The sequence below is a fragment of the Triticum urartu genome, chromosome 4A, assembly GCF_056163025.1.
Source record: "Triticum urartu cultivar PI428250 chromosome 4A, HENAU_Tu73, whole genome shotgun sequence".
NCBI classification, from domain to species: Eukaryota; Viridiplantae; Streptophyta; class Magnoliopsida; order Poales; family Poaceae; genus Triticum; species Triticum urartu.
The window spans coordinates 257267404-257294813 of NC_141876.1; positions in this window are offsets into that span (position 1 = coordinate 257267404).

Genomic DNA, 27410 nt, shown 5'->3' on the forward strand with positions numbered 1-27410 from the left:
TTCGCAATTCCCATTGAGCTTCTGCTACACCACCACCGCATCCCGCTACCACCATTTGACTTCTGCCCTTGAGATTTTGAGTTCGTGGTTTTTTACCGTTTCCTAAGGTGTTTCGGCTACTTAGGGACGAGTCTCCATCATGTTGGTATCTACATCAAGAACACCGACACTCACCATCTTCAAGGACGGCAACCTCAACGACACCATTGTACAATCACCCTTGCAATTGCATTGATAACCCCTAGCCCATTTTGCGTCACTTGCCTATCGATACTAGCCATTTGAGTATTGCCGGCAACGTTACTTGTGCACATTAGTGATCTACACCTCCCATTGCATACATACCATATCATATTGGTATCATATCATCTCTTATGTCACAAGATTGTTCCCGCATATACACAATTGCTATCTTGGTTTGTGCATTTGGCATAGTGGCCATATAAAAAAAAGAGAATAAGCTTTTAAGCAAAAGAAAAGAGAGCAAAGAGCTTGTAAGCAAGAGCCATAGCATCGCCACATTGCATACCATACTACCATATTGATCATCTTGGATCATCGTATGCGAAACACCGGAACATCATACACATACCATACTTGGGATAGAAAGCTCATACATCTTGCATCTTATAGGTTGTGCACAAGAGTCGTATCCGCCTACTGAGAAATCGTGCTAGCGTCTCTCTTGAGTTGTGCAACACGAGTGTTTTCTGTGGATTCCACATTTTGTGCTCATTCTTTGGTTGCACGACCCCATTTATCTATTTGTGTGTTTGTTTCCGTGTGCCACATATTGCTATAGGTCTACTTGTTTCACTTGCGAATTTGTGAATCTTTTCCAACATTATTGACTCTTGCTAACAATTTGCCTCAAATATTTGTGCCACTATCCTCACCGAGCTCCACCATAAGCCTTATTTCTGTAGGTGTGAGAATTGACAAGATCCGGTACCAATTGTGTTATTTCCTTGATACATTATTGAGTGATCTTTGATCCATCCTCAACATTGGATAAGGTACATTGGTCTAGTTATTTCCTTTCTTCCACTCATATTTGTGCGAGCCTTGTGATGGAAAGGCAAGGCATTTCATCTCCGGTCTTCGACAACAACGACGTCGTGAACAACTACATCACCAAAGCGTCAATGTTTGATCTACAACGACAAATGCAAGGCACACAATCAAGATTGCGAGAGTGCATCGAGAACCTCTCCATTGACATTCGCCACTCTGAACCGCGGAAAAGGGACTACATCGACAACAAGCTTTCCGCACAAAAGGAGGAGCAAGATGCAAGGATGGATGAGATTCGGGCCTTGATCAAGTCTACTTCCCCTTCGTCATCTTCAAGGCGGCGGCAAGCACATCGATCCTCTTCAGGGCGCCCAAGTGACACAAGCGCAAGTCATCCACGTCCACAACTCCATGGCGACCACCATCACGTTCGTGATCCATCTCATCATGAAGGACATGTCATCTCCAAGAAACATGTGCACGACGACGACGAACGACATCTACTGCGAGCTCAAGTGCGACAACGCCACAATCAACATGAAGATGCTCGAGATGCGGCTACCTACAAGTCCCAACAAGCCCTACTTCACGCCAAGTCCAAAATTCATGACCACAAGAGAAGACCGCGATACAAGCACCACCAAGAGCATGCTACGGCTACAACAACCACTTTGGCATCTTCGCCAAGTGCTATCAAGGCATCTTCGCCTTCGAACGTCGGGCATCTTCGCCTACTTCCCATGAGTTTGCCTACATTAACATCGTCAACTACAAGGCGACCAACTACGAGCGAGGAAGACACTTCCATCTTCGGAAGCCCCTCAAGGAAGATGTCCGAGCATGGGAATTTCCCTTCGGTCATGGAGACGAGCTACGAGGTGCCACATCATTGGGGCCTCCAACAACAAGACGGCGACAAGAAGGTCGAGCTAGGGCCATCCCCTTCGACCACGGCGACGAGCATGAACCTCATCAACAACATGAAGACGGCGCCCATATTGGACTCATACTCCGAGTCAAGCTACGAGACCGCACATGAGACCTTATCTTTGGTCTTTGAGGAGAGTGATGATGTGCCATCTTCGGCCTTCAGCCATGGCTACGACCACGACATGATTGAGCATGGAGACATTTGCACCAACATCTCTCCGACAACGACATGTGACGAGATGCCCCAATTGCCATGTGAGGAGAGCCACCACCACATGAGTGACATGAGTGACTCCACCACACGTGACATTGAGAGCATTTCCTATGAGAGGATGAGTGTGACCACCACTAGCCCCACACTTGAGAGCATGCCACACGTCCTATGTGAGGTTGAGAGCCATTTGAGTGACTCCACCAACCATATGAGTGAGAGCATCCGAGAGGGAGTGAGTGATCCACAACACTTAGTGAGTGAGGTAGTTGACACGGCATGTGAGGCCACTTTGATTTCTAACGACTTAACCTCTACTCCTAGTGTGTTTTCTTCTTTGGTGCTAGGTCTCCTACATGACGACATGCCTACCCTCGACGAGTCCATACCTCCAATGGAGACAACGATGGCCATGGTGGACGATGATGCACCCCCCACATGGTTCCATCAAGATGAACATGACCACGACTCGGTCTTCGACACCTCACCTACAACACATGAGCGATGCTCCAAAGGTAACATAGGTGATGGTGCTTCTCTTGTCCCACTAGTGGACTATTTTACGAATGATTGCTTGCATAATGTTGACACACCTATACCCATGATTCATGCTAGTGCGACTTCCTCATGTCATGACTTACCTATTTATGATAAATATGATGATGAGCATGTTGAGTTGCCTAGTTGTGATGCTATGCTCCATAGGATATCTTGTGAAAATTCTTTTGGTCACATCATGTTTGACAATCCATTAACCTTGTCATATGCTATGAGTGAGATCTCCCATATTGCATCTTTTCAATCTCAACATAGTACCTATGCATGCCCCATTAAAATGAATCCCATTTGCACTTATGGCATAGATGACGAGATGATGGTCATTGGCTTTTGTTTCTCTTGCGGTGATATTGCTATGCTTCCTTTACATGATTTGCGCAATTCATCTACTATGCCATGCCATGATCACATTGTTCCAAATAAGCATTGTTTGGGATGTTGTCAATCTTCTCCATGTGATGTTTCCATTAATGCTAATGAGGAGACCCCCATAGTTTCCTCATACGTATTATCAAATTTTGATGCATTCCATACATTACATGATTCTCATAATTGCTTGCACCGTATGCATTCCATGAATAACAATGCTCTACATATTTCTTGTGATGCATTAAACAATTTGAGTCTCCATTATGCTATACATAACAACAAACCAATCATGATGGATGACATGTTTCTATATCACACATCTCATTTATTTGAGCATTAGCTATTTTGTGCTAACCAACACTTGCACTTGCGCATCATGATGGATGATGTGTACATCTACCACGCACACACAATTTTCCCTTTGTCTTTGTTTTGTGTAGGTACTCATGTATACTCGTCAACCTCTCAATCCCAAGAGTTGACAAAACGAGCTCTTGAGAGCAAAGATGACTTGAGATCCCATGAACTATCCTTCCCACCGCTCTCTTTGCGCACCGACTACGCGCATCTCCCTCACATGGCTCTCGCACGGCTATGGGCTATATACCGCTCTCTTGCTCATTTTACCGTGTTCACTTTGCATGTTATGCTTGCTTCTATGCCTTTGCCTTGCAATTGTGACCCTTGCTTGCATCTACCCATGATTCACAATTATGTTACTCCTATGTGTATTTGCATGCTTGGTGGAGATCCTTGTTGCTATTGCCATGTTTATCATGTGCCTCATGCTATTGATGCTATTTTGCTCATATCCTCCATTCATGCTTGTGATATGTCTTGTCCATTATTCATGCCCACCATTTGCACACATGACATACTTGACATGATTCTTTCTAGTATGTTACATCTTCGCAATACTAGCTTGCTTGCCTTGATTCACATGATTGCTTGCTTAGTCGCATCACGCATGTTCCATTCTTCATTGCTTTCTTGGGTTGATGACGTATATGTTCATGCCTCTCACATGATATATTTTGTTCATTGTCGCTTGCCTCCAATTGTTGCATCTATGCTTATTGATCGTGGAGACTAGGACAGTTTACTTGTGATGCATGCTTGCTTGATTGAGCCTATTCTATTTGGCTGTTCTCGCATCATATGCCTCCATACTATGAAATGCTCCCTTGTACTTTCTTATGATGAGCATGATGCATCCACTTGTTGGGTATTTGCCCACACGAATGATATGTTTTGCATCTCCGCTAACCTCATTTGTTTTTCCGAGTGTTTGTCATGTTCTTTCATGTTGAAGGATTCACAAGGCGATACCGTCATGAGACAATTTGGTCATGTGAAGGCATACACGATGTGCAACACCAACATTTGCGAGAATCATCTAAAGGTGACCTCCTTCCCTTTGAGCCATCCTCAAATATGCATATTGGATGGGTCACTCTTTCATTGTTGTTTCCTTCTTCTTGTCTACATGTTACATCTATTGGAGATGGAACCCATGAACCTTCAAGTTGAGGAGCGCTCAGACTTATTGGATGCACCTTCAAACCTCCACTCATGCCACGACATCGAGCATTGGTATACCAACACCTCCATGTTTGTTGATTGTGTTCACACATGTCATGCTCGATGGACATATCATACACATGACAAATTTGCATCTTATGCATGGATTGACTCCTATTACGATTGCCTTGTTGCATCTTGTCTTTCTATGTCATCCATGATATATGAGCTTGTGCATTTCATTAGCAAATTTGTTGTGACATACCTTGATCGCATATTCATACATCATGATCTTATTTCCTACCATCAATTGCATGATCATATCACATTGAGCATCCATTACCATATTCATGCTATTGATAAACCGTCTCACTATGACATCATTTTCCACTGTGGTTGCATTGATCATATTCACAATACATTTGTGTGCACAATGAATGCTTTTCCTCCCATGAATGCTTTACATGTCATTTCACATCATCTTGATAAGCTTCATGTGCTTTGTCACGAACAATCTTGCCGCATGGACTTATGCTTATTTGATGGACACTTTGTGTGCGCTAACCATTGTATTTCTGAGTGTCGCTTGTGTTTGCTCTTTTTGCATGTCTACCACTACAGAGACACCTTGGAGTACTTGGATTGCGCCATGTCTTCAACTCCGTCCAATTTCAAGTCCGTCGACGACAACCGTTTCCATGGTGATGAGGATCACGATCCGAGGTCGGATCTCTCCCAAGGGGCGGGGGGAGATGATGCGGAGCATACTACGTTCATCTCCATGTACATCTTCATAGCACATCAAGCCCCAAGTGGACCTACATGACATAAGGTACAAGGACGACCGCCACCCAGCAGCTATGGAGCATCCCGGAGTCCAAGGAGAAGGACCCCAAGGCCACGAGGAAGAACGGCAAGCACAACTGCAGCTGGACTGGAGGTCCCAAGCGACCCCATGCCCACGGGCCTCGAAGACCCCGTGCGCATAGGCTACACAGAGAGCTGACGCCGGAGCACCCCGTGCGCACGGGCCTGTACTGTGCCCACGGGACCCCCGTGCACACGGGCACTACAGGATGGACGGCTATGATCGCTGTTTGGGCCTCCTCTTCATCCACCTCGTCCCTCACCTCCAGACACCTATATATTCCGTACCTAGACCATTTGTTAGGGTTAGCAAAGGAGATGATAGACATATGAGAGCTTTGCTCCATGGATCCACTCCACTAGGAGATCAACACCTCCTCTTGGAGTGACCAACCTCAAGACCTCCTAAGGGAGAAGACCCCTAGTGGATAGATCCCCATCATAGGATCACCAAGACCTCATTCCTCATAGGATTGGGATGAACTAGCACCTTGTATCTTTCCTTTGTTGTCTTTGAATCATTGCATCTCTCTTTGTGTGATCGAATCTAGCATATGTGTCATTGGATCTAGTCAATTGAGTGTTTTCCCTCTTGTGTTCATCTTGTTCTTGGGGATTCCCCCTCCAATTCGTGAAAGATCTCCCCTTAGGGTTCCACCCTATATCACCCTACATCAGGCCAAGCCCAAAAATCATGAGCACAAGAGAAGACTGCCAGACGAGCACCACCAAGATGGAGCTATGGCTACACCAACCACTTCGGCCTCCTCACCAAGTGCTATCAAGGCATCTTCGCCTTTGGACGTACGACATCCTCGCCTACTCCCCATGAGTTCGCCTACATCGACATCTTCAACTACAAGGCGGCCACCTACGAGCGAGGACGACACTTCCATCTTCGGAAGCCCCTCACGGAAGATGGCCGAGCACGGGAAATTCCCTCCGGTCATGGAGACGAGCTACGAGGTGCCACATCATATGGGCCTCCTACAACAAGACGGCGACAATAAGGTCGAGCAAGGGCCATCCCCTTCGACCACGGTGACGCACACGAACCTCTTCAACAACATGAAGATGACGCCCATATTGGACTCATACTCCGAGTCATGTTACGAGACCGCACATGAGAACTTACCTTTGGTCTTTGAGGAGAGTGATGATGTGCCATCTTCGGCCTTCATCCACGGCTACGACTATGACATGATTTAGCATGGAGACATTTGCACCTACATCTCTCCGACACCCACATATGACGAGATGCCCCAATTGCCATGTGAGGAGAGCCACCACCACATGAGTGATATGAGTGACTCCACCATATGTGACATTTAGTGCATTTCCTATAAGAGGATGAGTGTGATCACCACTAGCCCCACACTTGAGAGCATCCAAGAGGGAGTGAGTGAGCCACCACACTTAGTGAGTGAGGTAGTTGACACAGCATGTGAGGCCACTTTGATTTCAAACAACTTAACCTCTACCTCGAGTGTGTTTTCTTTGGTGCTAGGTCTCCTACATGATGACACGCCTATCCTCGACGAGTCTATACCTCCAATGGAGACGACGATGGACATGATGGAAGATGATGCACCCCCCACATGGTTCCATCAAGATGAGGATGACAACGACTTGGTCTTCGACACCTCACCTACAACACATGAGCGATGCTCCAAAGGTAACATAGGTGATGGTGCTTCTCTTGTCCCACTAGTGGACTATCTCACCAATGATTGCTTGCATGATGTTGATCCACCTATTCCCATGCTTCATGCTAGTGCGAATTCATCATGTCATGACTTACCTATTTATGATAAATATGATGATGAGCATGTTGATTTGCCTAGTTGTGATGCTATGCTCCATAGGATATCTTATGAAAATTCGTTTGGTCACATCATGTTTGACAATCCATTAACCTTGTCATATGATATGAGTGAGATCTCACATATTGCATCATTTCAATCTCACCATAGTAACTATGCATGCCCCATTACAATAAATCCCATTTGCACTTATGGCATAGATGACGAGATGATGGTCATTGGCTTTTGTTTTTCATGTGATGACATTGCCTTGCTTCCATTACATGATTTGCGCAATTCATCTACTATGCCATGCCAAGATCACAATGTTCTGACTATGCATTATTTTGGATGTTGTCAATATTCTCCATGTGATGTTTCCACTAATGATCATGAGGAGACCCCCATAGTTTCCTCGTACATAATAGGAGATTTTGATGCATTCCATACATTGCATGATTCTCATAATTGCTTGCACCATATGCATTCCATGAATAACAATGCTCTACATATTTCTTGTGATGCATTACATAATTTGAGTATCCATTATGCTATACATAACAACAAACCTATCATGATGGATGACATGTTTCTATATCACACATCTCATTTATTCGAGCATTGGATATTTTGTGCTAACCAACACAAGCACGTGTGCATCATGATGGATGATGTGTACATCTACCACGCACACACAATTTTCCCTTTCTCTTTTTTTTGTGTAGGTACTCACATATACTCGTCAATCTCTCAATCCCAAGAGTTAATGAAACGAGCTCTTGAGAGCAAAGATGACTTGGGATCCTGTGGACTATCCTTACCACCATTCTCTTCACGCAATGACTACACGCATCTCTCTCACTTGTCTCTCACATGGCTATGGGCTATATACTGCTTGTCGCTTCATGCTCATTTTACCGTGTTCACTTTGCATGCCATGCTTGTTTCTATGCCTTTGCCATGCAATTGTGACCCTTGCTTGCATCTACCCATGATTCACCATTATGCTTCTCCTATGTGTATTTGCATGCTTGGTGGAGATCCTTGTTGCTATTGCCATGTTTATCATGTGCCTCATGCTATTGATCCTATTTTGCTCACATCCTGCTTTCATGCTTGTGGTATGTCATCTGAATTATTCATACACACTATTTGCACACATGACATACTTGACATAATTCCTTCTAGTACATTGCATCTTTGCACTACTAGCTTGCTTGCCTTGATTCACATGATTGCTTGCTTTGTCGCATCACCCATGTTCCATTCTTACTTGCTTTCTTGGGTTTATGACGTATATATTCATTCCTCTCACATGATATATTTTGTTCATTGTTGCTTGCCTCCAATTGTTGCATCTATGCTTATTAATCGTGGAGACTTGGACACTTTACTTGTGATGCATGCTTGCTTGATTTACCCTATTGTATTTGATTGTTCTTGCATCATCATATGCCTCTATACTATGAAACGCTCCCTTGTACTTTCTTATGATGAGCATTATGCATCCACTTGTTGGGTATTTTACCACACGAATGATAGGTTTTGCATCTCCGCTAACCTCATTTGTTTTTCCAAGTATTTTTCATGTTCTTTCATTTTGACGGATTCACAAGGCTATACCGTCATGAGACAATTTCGTCATGTGAAGGCATACACGATGTGCAACACCAAGATTTGCGAGAATCTCCTAAAGGTGAACTCCTTCCCTTTGAGCCATCCTCAATTACGCCTATTGGATGGGTCACTCTTTCATTGTTGTCTTCTTGTTGTCTACATGATAAATCTCGCGAACGGAGGAGCGGCATGGGAGATTGGCTCTATGGGCCTTCAAGTTGAGGAGCGCTCGGACTTATTGGATGCACCTTCGAACCTCCACTCATGCCATGACATCGAGAATTGGTACACCCACACCTCCATATTTGTTGATTGTGCTCACACATGTCATGCTCGACGGACATATCATACGCATGAAAAATTTGCATCTTATGCATGGATTGACTCATATTATGATTGCCTTGTTGCATCTTGTATTCCCATGTCATCCATGATATATGAGCTTGTGCATTTTCTTAGCAAATTTGTTGTGATCTTATTGCCTACCATCAATTGCATGATCACATCACATTGAGCATCCATTACCATATTCATGCTATTGATAAACCGTCTCACTATGACATCATTTTGCACCGTGGTTGCATTGATCATATTCACGACACATTTGTGTGCACAATGATTGTATTTGCCAAATGAATGCTTTATATGTCATTTTACATCATTTGGACAAGCATTTTGTGCCTTGCTATGAACAACTTGATGTAGGGTAGAACCCTAATCGGCCGATCTTTCACGAATGGAGCGGATCCCGCGAAGAACACGAGGAACACGAGGGTGAGAAAGAGGGAAAACACAAGGGGAAACACTAAACCAACACGAATAAGTCAAACATGTGCTAGATCCTCAAGTACATAAGGAAAGATACACGATCCACACACAACTAAGGACGATACAAGGGTAGCCGGTCTTCTCTGTGAGGAGGTCTTGAGTTCTTCCCTAAAAGGGGTCTTGAATCCGCTTGGGGGATCTTCTCCGGTGGAGGCTCGAATCTCTGAGGAAAAGGTATCCAAGTGGATGAGCAAAGCTCTCACACAAAATGTGAGCTAATCCTTTGCTAACCCAAACTAGGAGGTGGTGGAGGAGTATGTATAGTCTAGGGACACGGAGGGGTAAGTGAGGGGTACATGGGCTTCGGCCCGCAATGCTGGACACAGCCAGGGGTCGGTCGTCCGACAGGTACCGGACGTCCGGTGGCTCACGATGGTCCGGTCGTTCGGTACTTGTCGGACGTCCGGCGTTTTGGCTCGGATGAGGTGGCACTGGATTTCCGGGGGCGGTCGGGCGTAAGGACGCTGGAGTGTGTCGCCTGTCGTCTGTCGTCTGGTCTGGATCGGTTATCCCGTGGGTCTTCAGGCGTCGGACGTCCAGTCCAGACCGGTCGTCCGGTGGCTGGAGCTTCTTTCGTGGCCCTTCTTCTTGTTCCTCGTGCTTTGTGTCCTCGCCTTCTTGTCCATGGGCTTCCTCTTGGTTCCTAATCATGCATAGCACACAAGTTTGAGGTTGTAGCCATGTCCCATGCATGGAAAGTGATGGTTCGAAGAGGAGCGAGCTCACCTTGTGTCCAATGGTGCCTAGTTGAGGTCTCGTCTTATGTTCTCTTGGGTCTTGGAGAGTAGTCGGAGTGTACATGGGGATGAACGCGGGATGCTCCGTATCACAACTCCATTGGACGACAATATGCTTACTTGATGGACACCTTTTGCGTGCTAACCATTGTATTTCCGAGTGTCGTTTGTGTTTGCTCTTTTTGCATGTATACCAGTCCGGCGACACCTTGGAGTGCTTGCATTGCGCAATGCTTTCAACTCCGTCCAACTACAAGTCCGTCCACGACAACCGTTTCCATGGTGATGAGGATCATGATCCGAGCTCGGATCTTTCCCAAGGGGGGGGAGATGATGCGGAGCATCCCACGTTCATCCCCATGTACACTCCGACTACTCTCCAAGCCCCAAGAGGACATATGATGAGATCTCGAACATACGCCATTGGACACAAGGTGAACTCGCTCCTCTCCGAACTTTCAGTTTCTACATGTGAGACACGGCTACTACCTCCAACGTGTGTGCTATGCATGATCAGGTACTTAGAGGAAAACCACGGAGCCACCACATCCAATAGATAAGCTAGCGAGGACGCCAAGTACAAGGACTAAGAGAAGAAGTTGTCCGAAGTCTTCAGCCACCGGACGACTGGGCAGCGCCGGACGTCCGACGCCTGTGCACTCATCCAGCAAGAAGGGCCAGCCAACGGAAGCTGCAGCGGCCGGACGTCCGACAAGTACCGGACATCCGACACACCCCAGCGACCGAACGTCCAACCGTCTCCAAAAATCCAGCGCCACCTCAACCGAGCCAAAACGCCAGACGTCCGACAATTACCGGACGACCGGACCCTCGCGAGCCACCGGACGTCCGGTACCTGTCGGACGACCGGCCCCTGGCTGTGTCCAGTGTTGCCGGCCGAAGCCCATGTACCCCTCACTTACCCCTTCGTGTCCCTAGACTATATATACTCCTCCACCACCACCTAGTTAGGGTCAGCATTGGTTTAGCTCATATTTAGAGATAGAGCATTGCTCATCCACATTGGATCTACTCCACGAGAGAGACCGCGGCCCCTCTTCGGAGAAGATCCATTTGGATTCGAGACCTCCTTGCGGAGAAGACCATCAAGACCTTCTCACAGAGAAGACCGGTTACCTCTTGTATCGTCCATTGTTGACTTTGGATCTTGTATCTTCCTTTGTGTTCATGGATCTAGCACATGTGTGATCCTACTTGTTGGTTTGAGTGTTCTCTCGTGCCCCCCTTGTGATTTTCCCCTCGTTTCCCTCCTCGTGTTCATCTCGGGATCCACTCCTTTCGTGAAAGATCGGGTGATTAGGGTTCTACCCTACATCACAAGTAGGAAGGAGTTCACCCCGGATTCCACTGCACATGCTCTAGCTCTTGTCATGGGTCCACGTGGTGCTTGAATTGTTGTTGTATAGTCCATGGGGATGATGGCAGGATGCTCCACATCACCCCCCCCCTTGAGAGAGATCCATCCACGGATCATGATCTTCATCACCATGGTACTTGGCCAAGTCTTTGACGTTGAAGATGTCGCTTATGTTGTACTTGTCGCATGGGATGTCGATCTTGTAGGCGTTGTCATTGTAGCGTGCTAGCACCTTGAATGGGTCGTCGGCTCATTGTAGTAGCTTTGACTCCTCTCATTGGGGAAACGGTCCTTACAAAGATGAAGCCATATGAGATCTCCCGGTTGGAACACCATTGTTGTCTTGTTGATGTTGAGCTTTCTGGTGATGCGATGTACTTGACGCTCGATCATTGCCCTTGTATCTTCATGCATCTTCTTAAGAAAGCTTGTCCTTGCACTTGCATCCATGTTTGTGTGTTCTTGGAGCAGAAGAGGTAGAATGTCCAATGGGGACAATGGGTTGAAGCCGTAGACAACCTCGAAGGGCGACTTGCCGGCAGTAGTGTGTCGAGCTCGATTGTAGGAGTACTCGGCGATGGGTAAGCACTCCTCCCATTCCTTGATGTTCTTGTTTATCAACACGTGTAGGAGCGTAGATAGCATCCGGTTGGTGACTTCCGTTTGGCCATCTGTTTGGGAATGATAGGCCGTGGGGAATAGAAGCTTGATGCCGAGCTTGGCGCATATGGTCTTCCAAAAGTATCTTAAAAACTTGATGTCCCGGTCCGACACAATGGTCCTTGGTACTCCATGCAACCTAAAGATTTCCCTACAAAAAAGATTAGCAATATGTGAAGCATCATCTATCTTATTGCATGGGATGAAATCTGCCATTTTTGAGAATCGGTCCACAACAACAAATACGAAATCCTTTCCATTTCTAGTCCTAGGCAAACCAAGCACAAAATCCATACTAATATTTTCCCATGGTTGATAAGGAATTGGAAGTGCCACATGTAAACCATGAGATTGAGCTTTTGACTTAGCTTTGCGGCATGTAGAGCATTTATTGGTGAAACGTGCCACGTCATGGAAAATCATTGGCCAAAAGTACTTGAAGGAGAGTGTGGCGAAGGTCTTGTCGTGCATGAAATGTCCCATAAGTCCACCTCCGTGAGCCTCTTGCAAAAGTAACAAACAAAGAGAAGACTCGGGTATACAAAAGTTTGTTAGCACGCACTAGTGCAGGATGGTCCAAACGCGACACAACGATCAGAGACCCTTCGATGAAACTGTGTGTGATGCCATAATCGCAAACGGTGGTGTAAAAGAACCCTCGAAAAAGGTGCAAAACATTTGCAATGACGAATGCATCAAACACGGTTCAGATTTTAGTTGCGTGTGCGATGCAGGGCATACGGTTCAGTTCAATTAACTGTTTGCGATGAGGAGGAACAAAAGAAACGGGCAGCCAGATGAAGGTGTGTGCGATATACAGCATACGGTTCACTAGGATGAACTGTGTGTGATTAGGCAACACAATGGAAACGGTTCAACTGAACAAGATGTGTGTGATACGTGGCAAATAGGTACATAATCAGGATGTGTGCTGATACGTCTCCAACGTATCTATAATTTTTGATTGCTCCATGCTATATTATCTACTTTTTTGGACATTATTGGGATTTATTATACACTTTTATATTATTTTTGGGATTAACCTATTAACCGGAAGCCCAGCCTAGAATTGTTGTTTTCTTGCCTATTTTACGGTTTAGAAGAAAAGGAATATCAAACGGAGTCCAAACGGAATGAAACCTTCGGGAACGTGATTTTCTCACCGAATATGATCCAGGAGACTTGGACCCTACGTCAAGCAACTAACAGGGAGGCCACGAGGTAGGGGGCGCGCCTACCCCCCCCCAGGCGCGCCCTCCACCCTCGTGGGCCCCCTGTTGCTCCACCGACGTACTTCTTCCTCCTATATATACCTACGTACCCCCAAACGATTAGATACGGAGCCAAAACCCTAATTCCATCGCCGTAACTTTCTGTATTCACGAGATCCCATCTTGCGGCCTGTTCCGGAGCTCCGCCGGAGGGGGCATCGATCACGGAGGGTTTCTACATCAACACCATACTCTCCGATGAAGTGTGAGTAGTTTACTACCTCAGACCTTCGGGTCCATAGTTATTAGCAAGATGGCTTCTTCTCTCTTTTTGGATCTCAATACAAAGTTCTCCCCCTCTCTTGTGGAGATCTATTCGATGTAATCTTCTTTTGGCGGTGTGTTTGTTGAGATCGATGAATTGTGGGTTTATGATCAAGTTTATCTATGAACAATATTTGAATCTTCCCTGGATTCTTTTATGTATGATTGGTTATCTTTGCAAGTCTCTTCGAATTATTAGTTTGGTTTGGCCTACTAGATTGATCTTTCTTGCAATGGGAGAAGTGCTTAGCTTTGGGTTCAATCTTGCAGTGTCCTTTCCCAGTGATAGTAGGGGCAGCAAGACACCTATTGTATTGTTGCCATCGAGGATAACAAGATGGGTTTTTTTTATCATATTGCATGAATTTAACCCTCTACATCATGTCATCTTGCTTAAAGCGTTACTCTGTTCTCTTGAACTTAATACTCTAGATGCATGCTACATAGCGGTCGATGTGTGGAGTAATAGTAGTAGATGCAGGCATGAGTCGGTCTACTTGTCTTGGACGTGATGCCTATATACATGATCATACCTAGATATTCTCATAACTATGCTCAATTCTGTTGCGTGGTGAACTACCCGCCGTTGCCGTCGTCGGCCGCTGGGAGCGCCATTGGAACCGATGGATGTCCTCTCTGTATGTGTCCTCATGGGTGTGCTTATTGTGTCGTGTGAGATGAGAGATGAAGGTAAATGGATGCAAGAATAAAAGGGGGCCAGGCGCCATGGATTCGCGGCGCGTCTGCGTGGTAGTTTTTGCAGCGGGTAACTGCAACGTCGCGCCGCGCCCGGCGCAACTGCATGCACACGAACGTGCGTGATCATGCGTCTGCCCCAAACACTGGAAGCGTGCATGGAGGGATGAGGGAAAAGCACCTGGAGGGACGTGAGAGCAGAGGGTGCCGCGGCTTCCTGAACCGCAAGCAAACACACGCATAAAGTAGTTGAACACACAGGAAATGGTCGCCTATAAGCCGGTCGACAGTTGCGTCGTTGCGTAGAGAGCGGTCGTGTGCTACTACCTCCATCTAGTCTATAGTCCCCTTTATATTTTGTGCCATACTTTGCCCTCAAATTTAACCAACAAAATGTTGATGCATGTTATAAAAATTATTTAATTGGAAACTATGTTCAAATACGAATCCAACTATATAATCTTTGGCGACATGCAATCGTATTTTATTAGTTAAATCATACTTATAAACCAGCGGGTCTATAGTATGTTGTAGGGCAAAAAACTAGATGGGATCTTTTCACACTTGGAGGGGGAAAAGGGGAAGAACACTCAAGAGCACAAGACACAAAACACTCAAACAAACCCAATTATCACATCCACTAGAGTAGCACACATGAGATCAACAAGATTACATGAACAATTCAAGGAAAATAGCACGAGGTAAGTTCTTCCCACTAGGTGAGGTCTTGATCTTGATCTTCTCCAAGAGGAGGGCTTGATAATCCCAAGTATTCTTCCCAAAAGGGGTCTAGATCTCCAAGAGGAGGGCGAGATGCAATCTAAGCTGGCCATCCTGGGAGGCCCGTGTGCACGGGGTAAGTTGGGCCCGTGCGCACGTGGTGCTCCAGCACCAACTTCCTGGGCAGTCCGTGGGCACGGGGTCTCGGGGGCCCGTGCACACGGGGTCACCTGGGACTTCCAGTGTTGCTGCTGTTGCGCTCAGTCTTGGTTCGCGTGGCCTTGGGGTGGTCCTACTTCTCCTTGGTGATGCTCCTGAGCTTCATGGTAGTGTTCCTCTTTGTACCTAATTAGACATAGCATATTTTGGTGAGGTAGCAACCAAGTGCCATTCGTATCCATATGCAAGTGAAGTAGGAAGGAGTTCACCTAGGTTTCCAAAGCACGTGCTCTCGCTCTTGTCACATGTCCATGTGGGGCTTGATGTGTTGGTGTAGATTCCATGGGGATGATGGAAGGATGCTCTGCATCATCTCCCACCCCCTTGGGAGAGATACGACCATGGATCATGATCGTCATCACCATGGTGCTTGGCCAAGTCTTTAACGTTGAAGATGTTGCTCATGTTGTACTTGTCGCATGGGATGTCGACCTTGTAGGCGTTGTCATTGTAGAGTGCGAGCACCTTGAAGAGTCCATCGTCTCTCGGGAGTAGCTTGGACATTCTTTCCTTAGGGAACCGGTCCTTGCGTAGATGTATCCATAATTGATCACCTGGTTGGAACACCATGGGAGACTTGTGGGTGTTGAGCATGGAGGCGAGTCGTTGTAGGTGGCGCTCGATCGTAGAACGTGTTTCTTCATGCATCTTATTGAGGTAGGCGGCTTGTACTAGCGTCCATGTTTGTTCGTTGTTGAAGCGGTAGAGGAAGGATGTCCAATGGCAACAATGGGTTGAAGCCATAGACAACCTCGAAGGGGGACTTGTCGGTTGTAGAGTGTCTTGTGCGGTTCTAGGCTTACTCGGTGATAGGTAGGCACTCCTCCCATTCCTTGATATTCCTCTTGATTAACACGCGTGGGAGAGTGGAAAGCGTCCGGTTGGTGACTTCCGTTTGGCTATTGGTTTGGGGATGATACACGGTGGAGAAGAGGAGCCTGATTCCGAGCTTGGCGCAAAGCGTCTTCCAAAAGTAGCTTAAGAACTTGACGTCCCGGTCCGACACAATTGTCTTTGGCATGCCGTGCAACCTCAAGATTTCCCTACAAAAGAGATTGGCAATATGTGAAGCATCGTCTATCTTATTGTATGGGATAAAATGAGCCATTTTAGAAAAGCGATCTACGACAACAAATATAGAATCCTTGCCATTTTGAGTGCAAGGTAAGCCAAGTATAAAATCCATGCTAATATCTTCCCAAGGTTGATGTGGAATAGGTAGGGGCATATGTAAACCATGGGATTGAGATTGTGACTTAGCTTTGCAACATGTAGAGCACCATGTGGTGAAACGTGCAACATCGCGATACATGTGAGACCAAAAATAGTGCTTGGAGAGCGAGGCAAAAGTATTGTCACGTCCAAAATGTCCCATGAGTCCACCTCCCTGAGCTTCTTGCAAAAGTAACAAACGAAGAGAAGACTCGGGAATGCATAGTTTGTTAGCTTTCATACGGTAACCATCTTTGATATACTATCGTTCCCAAGAAGTATGCGTCACACACTTAGCATAAGGAATAGCAAAAGTCACATCATGCTTAGACAAATGTATGATATGATCAAATCCAACAACATTCAATTCAAGTTGAGTAAGTAACATGCATTTGCGGCAAAGGGCATCCGCCACAAAATTCTCTTTGCCCTTAATGTACTTGATCACATAGGGGAAAGATTCAATAAATTCACTCCATTTAGCATGCCGTTTATTCAACTTGGTTTGGCCTTTAAGATACTTTAGAGTCTCATGATCGATATGTATGACAAACTCATGCGGTCTAAGGTAATGCTCCCAAACATGTAACACGCGCACTAAAGCATACAATTATTTGTCATAGATGGGATAGTTAAGTTGAGCACCGGAGATTTTTTCACTAAAATGTGCAATAGCGTGCTTTTCTTGCATTAAAACTCCTCCAATTCTATTACCACTAGCATCACAATAGACCTCAAAAGTTTTGTCGAAGTTAGGCAAAGCTCGGAGCATGAGTAAGCAAGGATTTGAGCTCATCATTGATTGCAAAGGTCCCCAGAAAAGGGTGCATTCTTCTTACTCAAAGCATGTAACGGTGCGGCGATAGAGCTAAAATCCTTCACAAAGCGACGATAGAAACCCGGAAGACCAAGAAAACTACGCACTTGTTGCAAATTAGTAGGTTGTGTGATAGAGGCGAGGGTCCCGATTTTTCGATGAGATGATAACTATCGATTTGGTGGAGTTGACTTTGACGATCCGACTACAAACGTGCACGACGTTGCCCCTTAGCAATTTCTAAACAAATCTCCCGAGGTTACTAACGATGCTGGAAGCACGATCAACCTGACCACGAAGGTCTATTCCTACACGCAATCGAAGAACAAGCAAGAATATGATAATGCAATCTGAATATCGCAAATATAGATGAAGTAATGATAAAGGTGGGGATCTGAAAGCGGTCTTGGTCTGGTTGTTGGACACAAACGAAGTACACGAAGTTGCAATGGCTAACTTTTAACTAAACAAATCCCAAGGAAAAATCTACTAGATGGATCTACTTATATAGGAACAAGGGGTGGAGGCCAAGGAGGTGGAAGGACGTCCCAAAGCAGCCTAAATCTAACCCTAGGTCGTACAAGGCTCATGGGCCCAAGTGGAGGTGGTGCAACACCTTTGGACTTGTTGTTTGACTCGAATTCTGCTGCAGTGTCAGATTGTTTCATCGATATCTCAATGCTACAGACGAATTCGAAGGTGATTCCAATTGGGTTGGAAAGAGCACGAAATCTACTTTCCAACAAAAAAGAATCACCTAATTCGGAGTCTGTATGAAAAAGTCGTTGACGTTTTGAGTCAGGTATGTCTGTGTAGTCCGAATCTGAATCCAGAACGTGAGAGACTTGGACTCTATCTTCTCTTGGCCCAAAAGTGACGTGAGGGGACTTTTTGAACAGAACCTAAACTTCTCCTTTTCGTGTATCTTCATATATCGATTGTACAAATGTCCCATACACCTGCAATTAGAGAAAACAGAAAAGTGTGTGAAGTATTTTTGTTCTACATAACATAAATACATTATTGAATCGTTTGCACTAGAAATCACCTGACAAATATGCATGTATGCAATATTTTTGGTCGTATCCAAGGTAGTCATGTCCGCATCATCCTCCCCTTCTTGAAAACGAAGCCGTCCTCGGCATTACTTAATCTGAAATGTAGCTAACAAAAGAGACAAGGTGTACATGTTGTATATGTATATGTCATCCATTTTTACTTCCCTTGATTTTTGCACATATAACACATGTATACATGAGTAACTTTCATAGTTCATAAAATCTAAAGCCAAAAAATTATCACAAGAAGTAGAAGAAATATTGCAACTCAGTTTGCACATATAAGTGAAGCTCTTATTCATTTCAAAAGATTAACAATGTTCATTATTAAACCATCCCAACATTGGTGAATAAACCTTACTTGCATCAAATTTACATGCTACAACATTCTTAAATAAGCAAACATGCAATAAGTCATTGGACATAGAATCATCACCAAGATTAGAGGTCATATCAAAATGATTAAACATTGGGTCTTTTGCATCAACAGTTAATTCAATGGGTGCACTCAAAATTGTTGGTATTTCAGTTATTTGATCACATGACGCATTCATGACAGTAACAAGATTCTCTAAAATAGGTGGTGTGCTCAAATCAACAGGTAACTCAACACATGATGCATTCAAGTTAACTAGGCATGCATAATTCTCATGTGAAGTTATATCATCAATACATGTATTGTTACCTTGTCGCAAAGACGTAGCTGATGTAGGTATGGACGTTGACAATGTACCATACTCTTGAGATGATGTCGCGCTCACAATCCGAGGTGGGGCTGCTCTTGTAGGTGTAACGGTGGAGGAACCAACCGGCGGTGGTGAGCATGAACTGGAATAGTAGTTGTTGTAGTCACCCAATGCATCCTCCTATATCTGTCTCTCAAAGGTACAAGTGCGAACATACATACCAGTAATGCAGCGAGGAATATACTGAAACCTTGCACGGATATCATGGTTCAAACCACCAAAAAATCTATTCATTGTATCATCCTTAGATTCTTCCATGTCAAAATGATGCATATAAGATTTGAACTCTTGGTAGTAAGCATGAACAGTGTTACTGCCTTGTTTTAATTGTTCCAATTTGCGAAGCAATTCACGATGATAGTAAGGAGGAAAAAATGTTGTCTCATTACAGCTTTCAAAACTTTCCAAGTTGTGGGTTGCTTATCAATGTTTTTCTTACAATGTAGACTCCACCAAACAGAAGCAAAAACAGTAAATGCTCTAGTGGTAGCTCGTACTCTCTCAAGTTCAGAAAAATCATGGTGAGTAAAAACTTGTTCTACTTCAAGCTCCCAAGCTAGATAAATAGCAGGATTAAATCTACCCTCAAATGACGGTAAAGAGATAACCTGACCATGTGCATGTGTTTGTTGTCCCAACTCTTGTGGTGGTGAAGATGTGTCCGTCGCCCAAGAACTTCTATCTCCGGAACCTGTCATGATTAGTAGAAACAAGAAACAAAATTCGAGAATAATGTTCCTATGAACTACTAGGATGTGGTTGTAAAGCGCTCATAGTAAAGCAAATATCAATATCTTACAAGTTCTTACCATGCGGTAGGTGGTGACAGGCAACCAGCGGTGTCAAATAACTCCGAAGATTGTGTAAAGCGATTGCCAGGAGAACGTACGTATACACGGAGTAGAAGTATGTGGAGCTGAGTTGGTTATATATGGTAGCAAAAGATTAGCAATAATCAATTCAGAGATGCAATGTTGAATAAACGCTTAACAACGTTACTGTGCTGGTCCTAGGCTAGACTGGACTAGAGACGCGAGCCTAGAACACTAATGAGATCACGGCGTAGCACAACTAGCATCAATGAAGGATACTAAGTAGCTCTGGACAGCAAGATATAAGTCAAGATCACAACGGTAGTAAATATAATGATGAAAAACAACTGCCAAGCAGGATATACAACAACTTTCTCTCCAACTTTCCTCTGGAAAAGTTTGTCTAATTTTTTTGATAATTTTTTTTCAAGAATGGTATTGACTCACGCTTTCAAACGCAAAAGGAATCACTCAATTCCGAGTTGATATGAGGAGTCAAAATAATTCTAAAACTGGCCTGAAAAACTGGAATAAGCTGTGTTCGTGAACTTCGGAGGGCAAAAAGACCTATTTAGAAGACGATTTTGAGGTGCCAAATATTGAACAAGCTTATGCATCTATTTAGATGCGGCTCGTCGCTAGCTTTCATTTGAGTACTCACGGAGCCAAAACGGACTTCGTATGAGGAAGTTATGCCTGCTTTATTGCATAGTGCACAAAACATATTCCAATCCGAATTCAACTACGAGATTGAGTCTAGATAGATCCGAATTTTGTTTTTTTTCTCCTATTTTTTTCCTCACACTTTTTTACTTTTTTTCTCTGACTTTTTTTACTTTTTTTCTCTCTCCCTCTTTCCAAAACAAACTAGATAAGATGTAGATTGGATCAAGCAAAGATGGAAACGATCCCAACTACGATTATGACAATGAACGATGGTAGCACATGGAGAAAATTGATGGATGGGTGGACAGCGGAAGGGATAAGGATGTAGCAGCGGCGTGACTAATGTGAATAGAACTCGAAACTCTAAACAAACTAGACACTAAGACCAGCAACTCGACACGACGATGCAACCGATAATTCAACTATGCAAGCAATGAAAAGAAAATTGCAAAGGCTCAAACTGACTTGGACAAAGGATGAATAGATCTAACTTTTTTGTGGCATTTTTTGGACAATAGGTAAGAAAAAAAATCTAATCTATGGAAAACTGGAAATTCTCGCCTAGCAACCTGAAAACTGATACCACTTGATAGAGGCGAGGGTCCCGATCTTTCTATGAGATGATAACTATCGATTTGGTGGAGTCGACTTTGACGATCCGACTACGACCGTGCACAACGTTGCGCCTTAGCAATCGCTAAACCAATCTCCCGAGGTCACTGACGATGCTGGAAGCACGATCAACCTGACCACAAAGGTCTATTCCTGCACGCAATCGAAGGACAAGCAAGAATATGATAATGCAATCCGAATATTGCGAATATAGATGAAGTATTGATAAAGGTGGGGCTCCAAAAGCGGTCTTGGTCTGGTCGTTGGACACAAACGAAGTACACGAAGTTGCAATGGCTAACTTTTAACTAAACAAATCCCAAGGAAAAAGCTACTAGATGGATCTACTTATATAGGAGGAAGGGGTGGAGGCCAAGGAGGAGGAAGGACGTCCCAAGGCAGCCTAAAACTAGCCCTAGGTCGTACAAGGCTCATGGGCCCAAGTGGAGGTGGTGCAACACCTTTGGACTTGTTGTTTGACTCGGATTCTGCTGCAGCGTCAGATTGTTTCGTCAATATCACAATGCTACGGAAGAATTTGAAGGTGATTCAAATTGGGTTGGAATGATCATGAAATCTACTTTCCAATAAAAAAAGAATCACCCAATTCGGAGTCCGTATGAAAAATTTGTTGACGTTTTGAGTCAGGTATGTCTGTGTAGTCCGAATCTGAATCCAGAACGTGAGAGACTTGGACTCTATCTTCTCTTGGCCCAAAAGTGACGTGAGAGGACTTTTTGAACAGAACCTAAACTTCTCCTTTTCCCTTATCTTCATATGTGGACTGTACAAATGTTCCATACACCTACAATTAGACAAAACACAAAAGTGTGTGAAGTATTTTTGTTCTGGATAACATAAATAGATTATTCAATAGTTTGCACTAGAAATCACCTGACAAATATGCATGTATGCAATATTTTTGGTCGTATCCAAGGTAGTCATGTCCTCATCATTGTGGCCAAGTTTTAATTACTTCAATTTTAGACACATCAACGTGGACACTCTTTGAAGAAACAACAAAACCCAAGAAAACAAGCTTGTCAACTCCAAAAGTGCACTTTTTCATGGTTGCAAAAAGACGCTCCTTGCGAAGAGTTTGCAACATGGTCCTAACATGCATCACATGATCTTTGATGGATTTTCTAAAAACAAGAATGTCATCAAAGTAGACCACAACAAATACTCCAATGTAAGGACGAAGCACAAAATGCATAAGTCGCATGAAAGTACCAGGAGCTTCCGACAAACCCATAAGCATAACTAACTACTTGTACTAGCCTAATTTAGTTTTCAAAGCAGTTTTCCATTTGACACCTTCTGTATGCGTATTTGATAATAGCCACTTTTGAGATCAATTTTGGAGAAAATGGTCGCGCCACTAAGCTCATCTAACATATCATCTCGGCGAGGTATGGGATGCCTATAACGAACGGTGATAGCATTGATGGGTCTACAATCGGAGCACATGCGAAAACTACCATCTTGCTTGGGCACAAGTATAACCGAAATGGCACAAGGGCCCAAGCTTTCACGTACATGACCGTTGTCGATGAGTTGTTGTACTTGCCATTGGATCTCCCTAGTTTCTTCGGGATTGACGCGGTAGGGAGCCTTGTTTGGAAGATGTGCACCGGGGATGAGGTCGATCCTATGTTCAATGCCACGTAGAGCAGGGAGACCGGGAGGTAGCTCATCGGGGAAGACATCTTTGAATTCCTGCAACAAGTTAGAAAACACTAGAGGTAGAGGATTAGGATTGTTAGTTTCTGCCACCTCATCTTTGCATAGGAGGACAAAGTGGATGACACTCGATGGGTTCTCACATAGGTCTCTCATCTCTCTTTTCGTCACTAGGAGGACTAAGTTTTTCTCCCTTGGCGAAGAGGCGCTCAATGTTGGCTTGTGACTCTGACTTTGCTTTTGGTGGTTCACTCTCTCACTAGGCTCTCTATGGTGGGTGGAATCTTGCTTGTCGGTGATTACTTGGCTTGGTGACATAGGTCGAAGCACATATTCCTTGCCTTTCATCTTGAAGCTATAGTGGTTTGTTCTTCCATTGTGGGTGACTCCGCGGTCAAATTGCCAAGGTCGACCCAAGAGAAGATTGCACACGGACATAGGTACGACGTCACACTCCAAGGTATCCTCGTAGGTGCTGATCTTGAATGAAACTTGTACCATATGCTCCACTTGAATAGTGCTGGAGCCGCTTAGCCATTGCACCTTGTAGGGATGAGGGTGCTTCTTCTTGACCAATTGCAGCTTGGAACATAGCTCATCGCTTGCCAAGTTGTGAAAACTTCCTCCACCGATTATGACGTTCACGGAACGCCCATTGATGCTGGCCTTGGTGTGGAAGATGTGGCATCGTTGGTCTCCATCTTGATGGTGTTGGAGCGTCAAGACCTTGGAGACCACGAGAGAGGGACATGAATCATTGTCACAGAACACTTGATCATCTTCATCTTCGTTCACGTGGCGGTGCATTGCGATGTGCTCAAGGGCTTCCATTTCTTCTTCGCTCATCGAGTCGTATGTGCCATCATTGTTGAAAATCATTGTCCGCTTGTTGGTGCATTCGAAGGACTTGTGTCCTCGGCCTCCACATGTGAAACACTTGAAAGAACTTGTCTTGACGGGGTCGTTTGGTGGCGCCGAAGATGATGGATTCTTGGACTTATAGTTGCTTTCCGGAGAGCGAGTCGAGGAAGGCGTAGCTTGCTTGGAACTTGACTTGTCGCCGGTACTTGGTGATGTTCTAGTTGAGGTAGGAGTTGCCAAAGTCGCGGGAGCTTGAGAGTAGGAGCCGAAAGTCTTCGACCAGTACTTGGGTTATTTGAAGTCATCTTGCACTTGTCACTCAGCCTTGGTCGCTTGGTGAACTAGCTCGAGAAGGTTTGAGTATGGTTGGAAGTCGGCAATCCGCTTGATGCGGTGGTTGAGGCCGTTCAAGAAGCGGGCCATTGTTTGCTCGTCGTCTTCCTTGACATTGGCTCGTGTCATGGCGATATCCATCTCTTGGTAGTATTATTCCACCGTCTCCGTGCCTTGCTTGAGGAGTTGCAACTTCTTGAAGAGATCACGGGTGTAGTGTGAAGGCACGAAGCGAGCTCTCATGACATCCTTCATTTCCGTCCAAGTTGTTATTGGTGGTTCTCCACGTGCTTGTCGTCGGTCGATCACTTGTTCCCACCAAATGAGGACGTAGGCTCGGAACTCGAGTGAGGGCATGGCAATCTTATTTTGCTCCTCGTAGTTGTGAAGACAGAATATCTTGTCCACCTTCAAGGCCCATGAGAGATATTCTTCGGGATCGTTGCTTCCGGAGAACTTGGGCATGGTGAACTTGAGCTTGCCGTAGCGTAGTTCTTCATCATTATGGCGGTTGTGATGTTGCCCTTGTCGTGGAGGGAGGTCCTCGAATGCTCGTTCATCATGTTGTCGCTCTTGGCACGGAGGAGGGTCATGAAGCACTTGTTCCATTTGGTGTCGCTCTTGTCGTGGAGGAGGACGAGGAATATGTGCTTGGTTGCGCCTTTTGTGTTTTTCTTCACGATGCGCGACTTCTGCTTGGATCTCCCGACGAAGAGCTTCCTCTTGTTCTCTCACTTGGCGGTTGCGCTCCGCAACGGCTCGAGTGGACTCGCAGAGTGCGTGTTGTGCCTCGAGTGCTTGTGCTTGACAGATGGTGTCATCATCTTGAGTCTCTTGACATGGTACTTGTGGAGGTACTTGCTCTTTGTCCTTTGGTTCTTGCGCTAGTTGTCGCGACCCTTCACGAGTTCGGATTCGGTCTTGTAAGACATTGCCATGGAATGGATTTTCTGGAGGTTGGCGATCTTTAGGATCTTCACGACAAGGTACTCGAGCTCGGGGAGGACTTGTTTCATCAGAGGAGTAGTCCGAAGATTGCCGACTTGATCGGCAGCTTGAGTGGAGGCTTCTTGATGAAGAGGATAAGGAAGACGGGCGTGGCACGATCAGGTTGCAGAGCTCCTCCATTTTTGTATTGAACTTTTCGTCGATGTAGTCGCAGTTCCGTGTATCCGATTGATGAAGGTCGGAGGTGAGTTGCTCCAAGCGTTCACCCAATGTTTCCCTCTCTTGATGTGGAGCACGTTGCGCGATGAATAAGTGGTTCTTGGTGATGTAGCCGTGATCACCTTCTTGCTCCTCGAAAAGCGGGTTTGTGGACGAACTTAGCCTATCCATCATATGCAAGTGGGGTGAGTAGGAAAATGAGAGAACAATACCGAAGTTACCTTTTCCGAGGATTGAGGATGTAAAAAGTGTCACTCAATGTAATGCCACAATAGTAGAATTGGAACCGAGTTTGTTTCTCACACCTACAGGTAGAAGGCTTATGGAGTAGCTCGGTTAGGAGGGTGGTAAAAACTTTCAAGCAAATGTTAGACAAGATACCAATAAGGTTGAGAAGGTTCACAAAGATGCAAGTAAAGAAAATAGATCAAACCCAAGGGTATCACTAGGAACACACACACACGGAAGATAGATAGGATCCGCACAACCAAGGGGTGAGCTCAAATGTCCAACCACGGAAAATGCTCTTGTTGTGCGAATACTAGAGAGACGCTAGCTCGATTGCTCAAATGGGCAAGATACGCTTCTGCACCAACCTATGAGAGAAATGTGTCGTCTTCAGTCCCAACTATGCTATGTATGTGGTGACCAAGATGATGTCACTATGCAACAAGGCTCAATGTTGTTTCTTACAAGCTCTACGTGTCTCCTGTTTTGCTTAAAAGCTTTTTTTTTCTATGCTTGATGCTCGAGCCAAGTATGATATGAGACAAGTATTGTAAGATATGCATGGGAGAGACTTAATGCACAATGATGATAACACGATCACTATGGTGCATAAAAGCATGGCCCGGCAATACTCAACTTGCTAGTCTCGATGGGTAAGTGACGCAAAAGGCTCGGGTTATCAATGCAAAAGCAAAGGTGAGTGTCGTCGAGTTTACCGTCCTTGCTTATGGTTGGGATGGAGATGAATTTGTCGAAGCCGGTGTGGAGTCCGAGTCGATGGTCTGGAAGCGGTGATGATGATGTCCAAATGCTCCTAAGTAGCCTAAACACCTTAGGACGCATGAGAAACCGCAGCCCGAAACTCAAACAACCATGAGAAATAGTGCGGAAGAACACGAGTGGTGGTTTGTAATCAAAACTATGCAAAACAGGAATGGCCGAAAGTTTCTGGAGGGTCCGTGCGCACTGGGTAAGTGAGTCTCGTGTGCACGGGGTCCCGATGGCCCGTGCGCACGGGGTGCTCTACGAGCAGATGAATTGCTCCTGATCCATGGGAATCCCCAAGTTTTTGGCCAATTTCGAAGGAAGGAAAGGCGGGGAAGTAGGAAGCTCGGTAGATCCACTTGCCAAACACCAAATTCGTGGACGAAAAAAAACCAAATCTCACAAGATCCAACAAATTGCAAGAAAATTTTTTGGGGCTATTTTTTGTGGAGATTTTCGAATTTGCACGAAAAAAACAAAATCAAGCTAGCAAGTGGGGGGATGGGACTCCAAGATGTGAATCAACCTTGCTCCTGATACCAAGATGTTGTAGGGCAAAACCCTAGACGGGATCTTTTAACACTTGGAGGGGGAAAAGAGGAAGAACACTCAAGATCACAAGACACAAAATACTCAGACAAACTCAAATATCACATCCACTAGAGTAGCCCACATGAGATCCACAGGATTACATGAACAATTCAAGGAAAATAGCACGAGGTAAGTTATTCCCACTAGGTGAGGTCTTGATGCGGAGCATCCCATGTTCATATCCATGTACACTCCGA